This window comes from Centruroides vittatus, unplaced genomic scaffold, assembly GCF_030686945.1.
Source record: "Centruroides vittatus isolate TY-2023 unplaced genomic scaffold, ASM3068694v2 contig_799, whole genome shotgun sequence".
NCBI classification, from domain to species: Eukaryota; Metazoa; Arthropoda; class Arachnida; order Scorpiones; family Buthidae; genus Centruroides; species Centruroides vittatus.
The window spans coordinates 2,977,352-2,990,937 of NW_027122516.1; the positions used below are offsets into that span (position 1 = coordinate 2,977,352).

Here is a 13,586-nt window from a genome sequence, read left to right on the forward strand (position 1 = left end):
CAAAATTATAAGCCAAGAAACATCTAAAGAAATTCATATTCAAGATCCTTCGATATCTTGATATCTTCACAGGATGATGCCAATTTACTGTACATCGACATCACCCTGTGAAGATCCATGTATATTGTAAGATACTGTTAAAAACTTTAGTATTTATGCTTCCATGATAAAAAAAATTGTCGTCAGAAACTACGTTGATTAATTTGTTTATGGCAATGCGACGCATGGGGATTACCGCCTAGGACGACTTTCTGTGGGAAACTGGTCCATATTTAAGTGTTAAAGAATATAAATTATTAGCAAAAATAAAAATAAAAAAGAACCAAGTAAGGCATATATTTTATTATTATTATTGAAAGATAAAAACTTAAATAAATAATATTACCACATATGTTTCTTTTATATGGGAGCTCATATATTTTCATTATAGTAGGTATTTAGAACTGTTTTTTAGAAGAGATACTGCTATTTCTTTGATTTAAAAATCTAGTTTTCGTAATTGCTTATTTCTAAGAATAAGAAGCAATTTAAAAAAAGATTGTCTGTTCATAAGATTAAAAATACTAAGTTTATGTTTTTCCGTGTGTCGCCATCTTGGAGTTAGAACTATATTTCTGAAACAGTAGATTTGATAGTACGACAAAAGAAACGGATACAAAAAGCAGTGATTTCAACTTGGACTAAATGCTTCAAAGTTTCAAAGCACGTTGTATTTTATAGGACAAGCATTAAAAGTTTCGTTTTCTGTAGGCAATTCTATTTTAGAATGGTAACATTTTATCATCGCCATAAATTTTTATGTACTGTACTGTACGTGTAAAAGAAATATTGGTTTTCTATTCATTGTAAGAAATTTTAAGCTTTTTTTTTTTTTTTTTCTGGGACTATTCCAAAAAGGTAAATCGTCAGTTTTCAAATATAACGCAGTATTATCGAGAAAGCTAAAACTTTATTATGGGAGGAGATTTAAACCTGAACGGAACGGAACGAAACTGCCATGTTTTAGTTCTTCGTACTTTTTTTTTTTTTTTTAAATTAAAGAATAACATTTATTTTGCAAATTGAACATGAAATTATTTTCTATAACTTAAAAACAAATTTGAATATTGAATCTAATATATCTATTGTCATATGTGTTAACGAATAATAATACATTTTATAACATGAAAAGAAGACCACACTAATTTCTAAAATTAACTTAAATGTAAGAAATATAAATTAAGTTTAATGTATTGTATTTAATCTATCATTTTACCATAATGAAATTAAATTTTCTTGAATGATTTCTATCAAATACAATGATTACAACAGACCTGGTAACAATTTCATTAAGATGTAAAATGTTTTTATATTAACTTCAATAACATTCAAATAACAGAAGTAAAACAGAGCATATATGAAATGCCTCGATATTTTCTTGTTTTTTAAAGGAATAATTATTAGAACTAATTGTAAATTATATAATTTTATTTTAATATATTTGCATGTATACAAGCGTTCATACGTAAATTGGCCTGTATACACGCTATAAATGTCAGTCCTGCAACTTTACAGCATTTCTAATATTCGTACTGAAAAACAAAGTTTCTTCACTAAATAAATCGCAACTTGGAAATATTTTTTGGTTTTTTCTTTTAGTAAAAACTTGCCTACTGTAAAGCCTAACGAAACGACGATAAAAATTACTAAATGCGTTGTGTAATACACAAGCAAGAACTAAACAAATACCCAATCTTATAAAACTGTAGATTATTTATTAATATAACAAGTCTGTATGTAAACTCGAGAGTAACTTTACCACCAGGTTAGATTCTTCCGAGTTATAAAGGAAAATTACCGCTGTTATACCAAAGTATCGCCGTAAACATCAAGTATATGTTTAAACGCGTAAACAACCGAACGCAACATTACTGTACTAGACTTTGAAACGATAAAAACAACCCTAAACTTCGGAGAGAGTTTTCAAGTGTTCGTTAAAGAAAATAAAACAGGCAAAAGTAAGATTTATTTATTATTTTTTTTCTTCTCGTATAAACTACGATTCGTAATTTCGGGGTGAGGAATAAGAAAATACGTACGACGGTACGGATAAAAAGTATACGAAAGAATGTATTACTGTTTGTATTATAATCGACAACTCCGGGTTACGTTAGTAGAACGGTAGAGGTGAGTCGTAGCGTTTAATCTTTTAATTCGAGTTTCGTGTTGCATGGAAATATTTTCGATCATCCACGTGGATCCTAAAAAGTGATCTTCTCGCCTACCCATAATTCACAGCGTGACAGAGGCGGGAAGATGTTAGGCCTACTTTGTAAAACGATAGAAAAGTTGCTTTTATACAACTAAAGACGGTTTTAACGAAATAATTATAACGATATTAGTAAAGGTAATATAATATACGAAAGAAATGTCAATAATTTTAATCCCGTGCTTCGTTATTTCTTCATTTTTAAGCTTAGTTTCCTGTTTTAGCGTTAGGCCTAACAATCCTTTTTTTTTTTCTTTTTCTTTTTAAAGCATTATTTTTTTTTTTAATTGCATTTTATAAATTTGTTAAATTTCCCATTAGAAATGTTTCCTTTATATATACATATATATATATATTAATTTTATTTCCTTTATTGCTTGTGTACATTGCTTTATCATTGTCTTAGTGAAAATATTTTCTGTTGCAATTCAGCAGGTGGAATGATTGTTAGGCCTAGATGATATATGATTAAATGCTTACAAAAGTTATTACAACAATTTTCTATTAATTCTTGGCCCCGTTTTATGTGTTTTTTAAAGTAAACTAGGCCAAGTTTTAGTACTTGTGATCGTTTATTAATAAATTTAATTGTGGGTGGTATAACATGCGGTCATTTGTGTTTGACACCAGATGCCATGGTGGTAAACAATCAGCAAAATTTCTCTTTGTTGTAATTTTTTGTTTAATTCCTTCTAATGATTCCATTGTTAAAATCTAAAGCCAATCTCATCCCAAAAGATTGATAAATTTTAACAGTTAAAACATTTGTTGGAAGTATTTACATTTCCTATTTTGGTTAAAAAACATAAAAGTGTAGCTCCCCTGTTTTTTTTATTTCTTAAGATTAAGTTTCATTTAATTTAACAGTTTTTATGTGCTTAATATTGTTTTGTGCTTTTATTTTTTTTAATAATATTTAATCGTTTTTTTACATTTAAAGAATGAAAAAGACATTTAAAATTTTTCTTTTAATTACTTCACATATGCTTGTTAACACATGGTTTTTACTTGTTTGTGTTTGATGTTTTGATTTAAAAAAGAAAAAATAGTAAAAGCATAGAAAATTAAAGTTAATATGTTTCTTATATATCTGTTGAATTATAGTCTAAACGTTTTAATTTGTTTACGTGTAAGTGTTAATGACCAGACCAATTCTAATATGTGCAAGAAAATCTTAATTTAATGTTAAATTTTCCTGATAGGAAGTAAAGCTTAAGTATTTGGATTTACTGTTAGTCTACCAAGTAATCTATTCAACTTTTAACTATTTTATAACTAACAATATTCATTAAATATTAATAGAAAATATTTTCTGCATTATAATAGAAATTATTTTTATTTCTATGATAAAATTGATCAAAGTTTAAGTAACTGTAATATTTCAAGCAGAATACAAAACTTCATCTGGCTTGCAGCTGAACTACTAAATGATATTAAATAAAATTTATCTTTCTTTTTTATACATTACATTTAATATGTTTTTTCTTACTAAGAGAGAATTGGATAGTGATAAAAAGATTTATTGTATAATTGTTCTCTGCAATCAGTAGATTTCTCGTTTTCAATATAAATAATTCTTTTGTATATAACTAGTTTATTTTATTTTAGAATTGATGTATAGCCATAGTAATATACCTTGTAATGTAACAAATGTTTCCTTTTAATTTATGATTCTAATGTTTTATAAACTTCAACACTCGTTTAAAGGCTTAGATTTTAAATGTTGATATTGAAACTCTTATTTAAAATTTTATTGTTTTGGCATCAGATATTTTTAAAAATATATATCAGGAAACTAAATCTTTTTATTTATTACTTTATTTAAGTTGCTTTGTATCATGGCCTCAAATTTTGCAACTTTAATTTACTTCTAATTATGATAGGTTTATCCTCAAAGTTTCTTCTTCCTAAGTCCTATGACAATGCATTCTAATGATGTAGGGGATGACCCACTCCACACTCTCCCCATTCCAAAACCTGATACACATGATTAAATTCTACATTTAATTAATTATGTTTGTGTGTTACTACATTGTAGTTATATATGTGTTGGGGGTGAGGCCACTCCAATCTTGAAAAATTATATTTATGTTTATTAATACATGGTAATGCCAAATAATGCAAGGGATGACTGTTCCCCAAAATCAATGACAATAAGAACAACCCCAACAATTCATTAAAAATGCTTTATCCTCATTTGTTTTAATGAATAAAAATATGGACAAAAAAGATGACCAATAAAAATGTTTTTTAACGTTGATATATAATTATTACTTCATGAAAAGAGTAAAACAGTAAGTTACAGCATAGCTTCTATGCTACATACAGTTTGCATAGAACCAGGAAAATTTAGGCTAATTTATAACTTATGTAAAATTAGAAATTTTGTTTGCAAAATTACTTAATTATAAAAGAATTTTTAGGGAAGAATTGAAGGAAAGAAACTTTGAAACAATTTATAATTAACTAATTTTACTGCATATTTGATACATAGAAACTTATATTCAGATTAGTGCCAAATATTTAAATTTAATATTGAAATATAAGTAATAATATGATTTCTTAAATAGTAAGATGTATATTTACTTAAGTTTAGAGATTTAATAAAAATCCGTATCACTTATTATAATAAGTGTGATATTAAAATAAATGATTTGAAAATTTTGTTTCTATTTCATCCTTGATTTGAATTTCCAATTAATTATAATAACAATTCTTGTAGTGGTTATAAGTAAGCATAAAATTGCTTGAGAGAACGAATCATACAGGAATACCTCTAAGATGGATTAAAGCTTGTATTTTCATCTTAGTGGTATTCCTGTATGATTCATTCTCTTAAATAGTAATTATTTTTGTTCACTGTCTTGACAGTATTGCAGAAGGAAACTAAAACTATGAAGTAGAAAATGATTGAATTAAATCAATATACAAAAGCTATCATAAAGAAATAGGCCTAGTAATTAACTCAAAAATTGTTTATGTAGTCTAATCTTTTGATTTAGATTAATATATTTCAATATTAGACAAATATGTTATGTTTTCTTATGAATAGGAAAAGTAATTTCAGTTTCATTTTTGTAAAATATTTTATATGAAATTCTTGTAATTGTATTGATGAAAGACAGATACTAAATGAATTTAATGTTCTTCTAATAATTTTTTAAATAACAATAGAATATATTATTGTAAATAAACATTTAAGTTAGAGTACATATATACATTAAAATTTCAATAATGCAACTAAGAAAATCACTAATTTTGGGATTAATTACCTGTACTTAATTTTAAATTGTATAGATTATAATTTTATATTAGTAATTTTTGTAAATATTCATATTCATTGCATAAAGTAAATTTATGCAATAAATATGTAAGACAAAGTTGAAATTTATTGAAATTTAAATTGAACAACTAGTCATTTAAATTGGAATTGCCTATGTTAAGAAATTCTAACATTTTATAATAAAAACAAATTTTTAGAGAAATGTCATTTTGTAAGATCAATAATTAATCTTGCAGACTATGTTAAACTTCTACTTCAGTCTTTATTGTTGGAATATTGTTTATATTGTATTTTTATCTTGAAATAAGTTTTTAAAAGTATAAAGTAAAAGCTATTTTATATAACTTTCATTTTTCTTAGTATGTTGAAGTATATTATAAAGTAAAGAAGCTAACACTTTGTTTTAAACATGGTAAATACACTTAATAGTTATCATATAAAATTAATAATTAATCTTAATGCAAAAATCATATTTCTTTCTTATCGTCATTATTTTCAGGAATTTTGTAGAATTAAGCTTAAATGCCTGTATCTAGAGAAATTAATGTCATCCATCCCTTCTCTGAAAGTATTATATATCGTTTTTTGATTTACACCTCAATGCTTGCTTTGCTAATTAGTTTCTGTTCATTCTACACAAATGTAATTATTCTTTGTTTATCACCTTAACAATATTATTCACTTAAAATTTTTTATCTAATATTTTTGTCTTATTCATGATATTAATCTTATTCTCAGTAAATGTCCTTAATCTGTGCTATTTGTATTCTTTGTTTTTTTTTTTTTTTTTCTAAAATCTGAAGTTTGAACTGTAGTTCTAAGATGCATTGTCAGTTTAATTCAGTTTTACATATGTGCTGAAGTATTTATATTTACATTATGTAAACATTAACATGTCAAAAATTTTCTTGTAATAAAGATTTAATCTATTATAAGGAAGCTTTTAGAAATGATTTACAATAGAGATTACTCCATAAATGCTTGTAAATTTAAATATAATGTGATATACATGTTAGACATTATTTACACATGTAAAATAATATTCATAAAATATTTAACTCCTCATAAATAAGGTTTTCTAATTATTTTATATTTATTATATACAAATAAGTATAACTTTACAATTTCAGAATTTTATATCCAGAAATTTTACAGATTATTTAATTTATTTTCTAATCCCTGTTGTTATTATGAGGTGACAGCATGACTGCCTATCTCTAGTCCAGATTCATTCATTTAATCAGTTTTATTTTAGCCCAAAAATAGCCTAGTAGTTAGGCTTAAGTTTATAATTCTAGAAGGTACTAGTAAAAAGATAAATAATTTTTAATCTTAAGATAGTCAAGTTACAAATCCAAACACCTAAAGAAAAAATATGTATAAATATAGAGCATATCTATACATATATTCTTTCAGGATTGCTTGTTTCATTGATGATGTCATCTAAAATAATGAAAATTTAAATATTTTAAACTTTTCAAACAAACTATTATGATAAAAATTTAAATAAGACTACAGGGGCTGAACCAAAACTTTTGCATTAGTTTTGGTTCAGTCCCTTTTTAAACTGTTTTATTTACTGGTATAGGTTGTTCAAATTGCACTTTTTGGTAGAGTAACTCATCCTCTATACAAAAATACTACTCAACATAGTCTACATTGTAAGCATTAGAAGCATTTGTGTCAATATTGAACACAACTCTGGAATCCTCTTTGAAACAATTCAAGTGCGCATTGTTGTACCCACTTCTTGACAGCCACTTTCATCTCCTCTGTGTCATCAAATCCTTGTCTTTGAAAACTGTTCTTTGGACTGAACAGATGAAAGTCACAGGGTGCCAGATCCAGACTGGTTGATGATTCCCCATCCACTGTATAGCCCAGATCTGGTACCCTCTGACTTCCACCTGTTCAGTCCAATGAAGGACAGTCTTTGGGGACAGTGATTTGATGACACAGAGAAGGTAAAATTGGCTGTGAAGTGGGTATAATGGTGCACACCTGAATGTTTTTCAAGGACTCCAGAGTTGGGTTCAACAAAGGCACAAATGAATCACTTGTAATGTAGATGATGTTGAGTAGTACCTTTTTGTATAGAGGACAAGTTATTCTGACAAGTGCAATTTTACAACCTATGTCAGTAAATAAAAAAATTATGTCCACATTTGCAATAGCCCTTGTATAAGAATAATAATAAACAATGGTTTTTTTTACAAGAAAAATAACTATTCAAAGAGAAAGAAAGAAAAAATGAATCATTTAAATCATGTAATTAATATCATTTAGTTACTCTGTTAATTTAGAATGATTCTTATGATTCATTTCTCATTCATTTAATATTTAAACTTCTTTTTGTTCAATAATCTTTTATAGTAAATAGATTCTTAATACATTTATAAAAGCTACATGTTAAATATGACAAATAGTTGAAGAGAAATATTTTACAAAAGATATGAATATTAGAGTTTCAGGTGCAGTATATATTGTTATTGTTAGATAAGTCTATAAAATTAATACATAGAACAAAAAAATAAAGAATCAATAGGGAAAAAAAGATAAACAGGAATTTTAAAAATATATACATGTTAAGAGAGTAAGTTCTTGCTCCATTAACTCTATATATTAAAGACTTAAATTGTCTTGTCAAAACTTTCAGTACTTAAGCACAGTTCTTCATTAATAGCAACAATGCATTTTCTTCCATTGCATAATATATTTTTTCTCTATTGTCTACATCTGGTTATTCCAGCAAGCTTTCTTAGAAATCTGTTGACTGCCTCTTACAACCTTTTTACTATTTCATTTTTTTAATTATTATATGACTAAAACAAAAATAAAAAGAAAACAGTCTTATGGAACCACTTGTTTCACCAATATAAAGTCATACTGAGATAATTATTAATACACAATTGTAATTGAAAAGCATATGCATGTGATTATTTGTTTTTTGATTTTTATATTGAAATAATGGCAGAACTTGTACTTCACTACAAAGTCTGTGAGTCAAATTGACTTACTCTAAAATTATGAATGAAATCTTAAAATTTGCAAGTCAAAGTACCATATACACTGATTTACCCTGTATAAGACAAGGACCAAATTTCAGTAGTGGCACTTAGTGGTTTTATGAAATGCCTTCCCAACTTGAAAATTAAAAACAAAATTGGGAACACTCTCTAAACAAACAAATAAACAAAACTGTGCAGATATTACGAATTAAAAGGAAGCTATTAAACCATTCCTTGCGTGAAAATATTAATTCCCAGTTACATTGGACAAGTTTAGTAGTCACTCGCCATCCAATTTACTCACTCACTCTCAAACTTTCTCAGTGCAATTACTGCGGCTAGTAAATCTGCCCAATGTAACTGTGAATCGTAAAGTGTATAGTTCCTTGCACTTTTTAATACGATTTTTTCACGCGGTGCTCAAAAATGCAATGAAGATAGAAATTCAACGGATAATAATATAATGGCATTTTCTCACATAATTGTTTTTTATTACTCTAATAATTCACGGGAAGAATGTATCTTTTTTAATATTTTTCGATGTTTTATTTACGTCATCTTCAGTTAACTTTCTCCTCGACATATTAATGACGCTAACTACAGACTAAAAATACACGAAAGCTCAAGTGAATGCTATTCCCGCCTCTTTATTGCGCGCGAGAATTTCTACAAACAAGATCAGTTTTATCATGTTGCAACTCTTCATTATCTATTCTTCTTCTTTATTTTAAAATTATAACAATTCAGCCAATTTAAGAACTGTCTTTTCGCATGTTTTATCTATTTAGTCGCTGGTATGCCGCCATTTTTTTAAAAAAAATTCCGTTTTTACAAGAGTTTTAGCGCTTGATAATTGAACTGTTCATTGCAACGAGTATCACCGAACAATATGACGAACGCGACGTCATTTCATAGAATATATTATACTGTAGTCCGTTCTCTATAACTTAGCGCATGCTTCCGCAAGAAATAGTCCGCACTTTCTTAACAGATGTCATCGGGATAAAATTTATAATAATTAACCGATGTTCGCATTTTTGTTAGGACACCGTTGTTGCTTCTATATTGAGACAGGTAACGCGGGGGATACATTTTGTAGCATACAGTGATGGGGTGGCTAATTCGTTTCGTTCATGAAGTTACAATGAACGGACTTCATATGCTTACAATAAATTAAAACGAATACTACATGTTGTTTTCTTATCGTGTACGATGTTTTTAATACACTCGTCAAACTGAATTTTTTTTTCTTTCGTTTGAGTGAATTTTGTACTGTTTTATTTTCTAGAAAAACAGTCGATTGTTTCAAAATTCAACAAATAATCCTAGTATAGGTAGTGTCGCTTTACCCCTTCACGCCCGCAAAATTTCGGTGAAACTATAAGAAACAGAACGATGAATAAAAAGCGGCAATTGACTGTCTGTCTGTACGTTCAGAAATGCTATTGGTAACGTGGCAAGTTCATCCGAAGATCTTATAATAGCTGGAGGTTGTTGAATATGTTGGATCTACGTTCGACTCCATTACCGTCTCGTTTATTATTCATATATATCAACTGGACGTAGATTAAGTAAAGACCAAAGTAACTTTGTTAAAATTAATATTTTTATCGGTTAACTTTATTATTATTATTATTATTTTAACTTAATCACAGTGTATCTTTTTGTGTGTGTGTATTTGTGTTTGAATCTTAACATAAAAGGAAATACTGTTGTAGATTAATTTTAAAAATCTGTGGCGATAAATCGGAAGTCGCGCGCACACTAGGATTAATGCGCTTAATTATCTTGATTTTCGTGTTGGTCGTTTTTCTCTCAACAAATCGTTGCTAAAACGTGCGATTCTAGTGTTTTTCGACGTCATAAGATGTTGTTAATGGTGAATTATTAGTATATAAACGCGTAATATCGCACTTATTTGCGAAGCAATCGATGTTACAGACGCCTTTTGAAGTTCTCTCGCGAATAATTGGAACGACGATGTCTTAAAAGTGATAAATTGGGATAAAAAACCCGTCGCGTTGGTTAAAAAATTGTCAAAACAAAAATTAAAATGATGATAGAAACAAATATCAGTTTTATCGAAAATTTTCTGAGTCGAAATTGGCTCATGTATTGAAAATAGCATGCCAGTTGGGTGAATAATTGTCAATTTATGCATCAAATGTCAGGAAGTGCTGCTACCCCCAGTGATGGTAATTTCATATAGAACTATGTACTGTACATAAAGTGTGTAAAACACTTAGTGAATTATTAGCAAATAGATTAATTAATAAAGATTGGATTTAATAAAGAAGACAAAAAGAAAAGTAAAAAGGGAAAGAATTCTAGAATATTTAAATTTTTTATGCTTTTGATTATAAAATATGTTTTTTTATTTTCTGTACCAGTGATTCTTTTGTGGACTAGTGGCATGCAAGGGCGTCGCCAGGAGGGGCAGCTGCCCTCCCCCTAGAAATTCGAAAAAAATTATTTAAATGCTAAGTTTTAATTAAAATAATCTTCTTCTCAATGCTAAATAGGCCCGAAATGCATTTGTAATTTCCAATAAAGGAGTACCTAACCTGATAGCTGTGAGGAAGTCTATCGGATTTATTTATTCGGATTAAAGAGACATTCATTCACATCACATAAAATAATCTTCTTAGGCTTCTTGTAAGTTAAAAAAAGTGTTTTAATTTAGATATTTCTTTTCCTGTACATAGAAAATGATTAAAGCTTTATGAATCGTTTTTATTTTACCTACATATAATTTATATCCTCTATCAATTTACATCATCTTGCCCCCTGGCCCATTGGCTGGCGTCGTCCTTGGTGGCATGCATGCAATTTTTGATGGCATGTTGACAAACCAAGATTGCATCAAAGATTCCCTTATATATGTAAACAAAATGCAATATGAGAAATATAGTTTATATATATGAAAGATACAAATAATGAAAAATAGGGCGGTACTATAGAGAACCACCTATGGAATTTTGGGACTTTGAGTATATATTTGAACTGAGGGGACCGAGACGAGTTCAACGGTACCCTATTTTTGGATCGGAGACAAAAAAATAATAGTCGTCATACTTTTTAAGTTATCTTACTTTTTTAATGCTATCATGCAGACGGCACTGTAGTTGCTAGTACCTCCATCTTGTGGTAAAGTCTGCAAACCATGACGTCAGACTGCGATCATGTCCTGGAGGGATAGGTTAGGTCTGTTGGACAAGCTGCGATAGAGGCGTGTAGTACTAGCCGACCGCGAGCGATAGCAAGCGTGTCGGCGGCTCAGGGGCTGTAGGCCCCAAGGTGGAGAAGTGCTAGGGTGTGCAGAAAGAACTTAACTCAAACTGCAGATGATCAGTGTGCTCGTGGATCAACATCTGCCTCTGTTGAAGGTATATATGGCCAATTTGCCAGACTGCCTGTTAAACACACGATAGGCTTACCGGAGAGAGCACCGCGACTCCCGATCATCACGCAATTGCCGAAAAAAGTATGATAACTTTTTTATTTTTCGTCTCTGGTCCAAAAGTAGGGTATTGTTGAACTTGTCTCGGTCTCCTCAGTTCAGATATATACTCAAAGTCCCAAAATTCCATAGGTGGTATACTACAATAATGGAAATAAGGTTGAGACCATATCAAATTTTTTGACTTACTGAAAGTTTGTTCTTTTGAATCTTCTGAATTCAAACAGATAGTTATTCATTTCATTTTATTACATTACCTATGTGCAAATATTCAAAGTTGTAAATGGGATAGGACTCATTGTATAATTCAAGGGGTAAAAGTCAGCTTTAAACTGCTCTGCAGATTGTAATAAGTAGCACAAAAATATGAAGCAAATATTTTTATAGAAATGGTTTAATGTATTGTAATATGCTACTATTTGGCACAAACTTGATAAGCGTAGATAGTACAAGAAAATTAAGCAGCATGGAAAAGGAACTTATGTTGGCATATTGCAAGCGAGGTGATATTCAAAGAATCATCACAAGAAAGATTAAATACAGTAAAACAACTATTGCTAACTTTTTACTTGATTTTGAAGGGTGTGGAACTCATTATAAGAATAGAATGAGACCAAAGTCAAAGACTGCATGAAGCACTGCACAAAGTGAGAATTTTTAACAAAGTAAAAGAGAGGGAGAAAAAGTAGCAATGATATTACTAAATCTTTTTCCTGTAACAGCTCATTATGTGCAATAAATAATGACAGTGGCATGGTGTGTATTTCTTCTTGCAATAATTAAACATCACTGACCAAGAAACAAGAATGCCAAGTTGAAATCTGTTAGAAAACAGCGTGACTCAAGTGACATATGGAACATAATATTCAGTGATGAAAAAATTAACATAACTTCCCTTTACTCAACACCGGAAGATAGTCAATTACATACCTGTTACCGGTGAGTATTTTTGTTCTTTGGATGATTAAATACTCATCGGTAACAGGTTTTTAGAGTTATGTAATTGAAAAAATTAATCTGGATGATCTAGATGGCTATCAAAAGTATTGGCATTGCCTGAAAAATAAACTGAAATGGTTTTCAAAACAGCAAGATGGTGGTGGTTCCTTAATGGCCTGGGCATGCTTTCCAACTACAAGAGAGTGAAATTTTTGTCAGGAATAGAAAACACTAAAACATAATCCAGCAATTTTTATAATAAGTGCAAACATTTTTGCCTGTGTTGAATGAGCATCATCAGGCTAACTAATTCCCAGCTGCTGAAACAACGGGAGATTGCCATACAAGTGTGCAGAGGGGATGTGATGCAAGACGAGAAAGGGCAGGGGGAGGATAGTAAGATTTATAGGATCATTTATACATTAAGATACTTTAGGATCATTTATTGCTCTTTATTTCAGTTAACCATCCTGATTGGCATGTTTTTCAGCTGGATAATGTCTCTATTCATTGCTTCAAAAAAAAAAAAAAAGAACCATCTTTGAGGAACACACTGAGTGTCATGTACTGGTTGCATTCAGTCCACACTTAAATCTTATGAAGAAATATGGACAATACTTGTTCATCTAGTTTATGCTGATATATAGG

The 13,586-nt window shown here is 29.2% G+C and overlaps 1 protein-coding gene across 1 annotated transcript in view; it reads left to right on the forward strand.

Moving 5' to 3' along the window:
- Nucleotides 1–2,201: 2,201 nt before the first annotated feature.
- Nucleotides 2,202–13,586, forward strand: part of LOC136981933 (putative uncharacterized protein DDB_G0282133) — a 67,027-nt gene continuing 55,642 nt past the window's right edge. The window contains exon 1 of the mRNA XM_067278335.1: nucleotides 2,202–2,386. The gene's annotated coding sequence lies outside the window, so the exon portion shown is untranslated. The remainder of the gene's footprint in view (nucleotides 2,387–13,586) is intronic.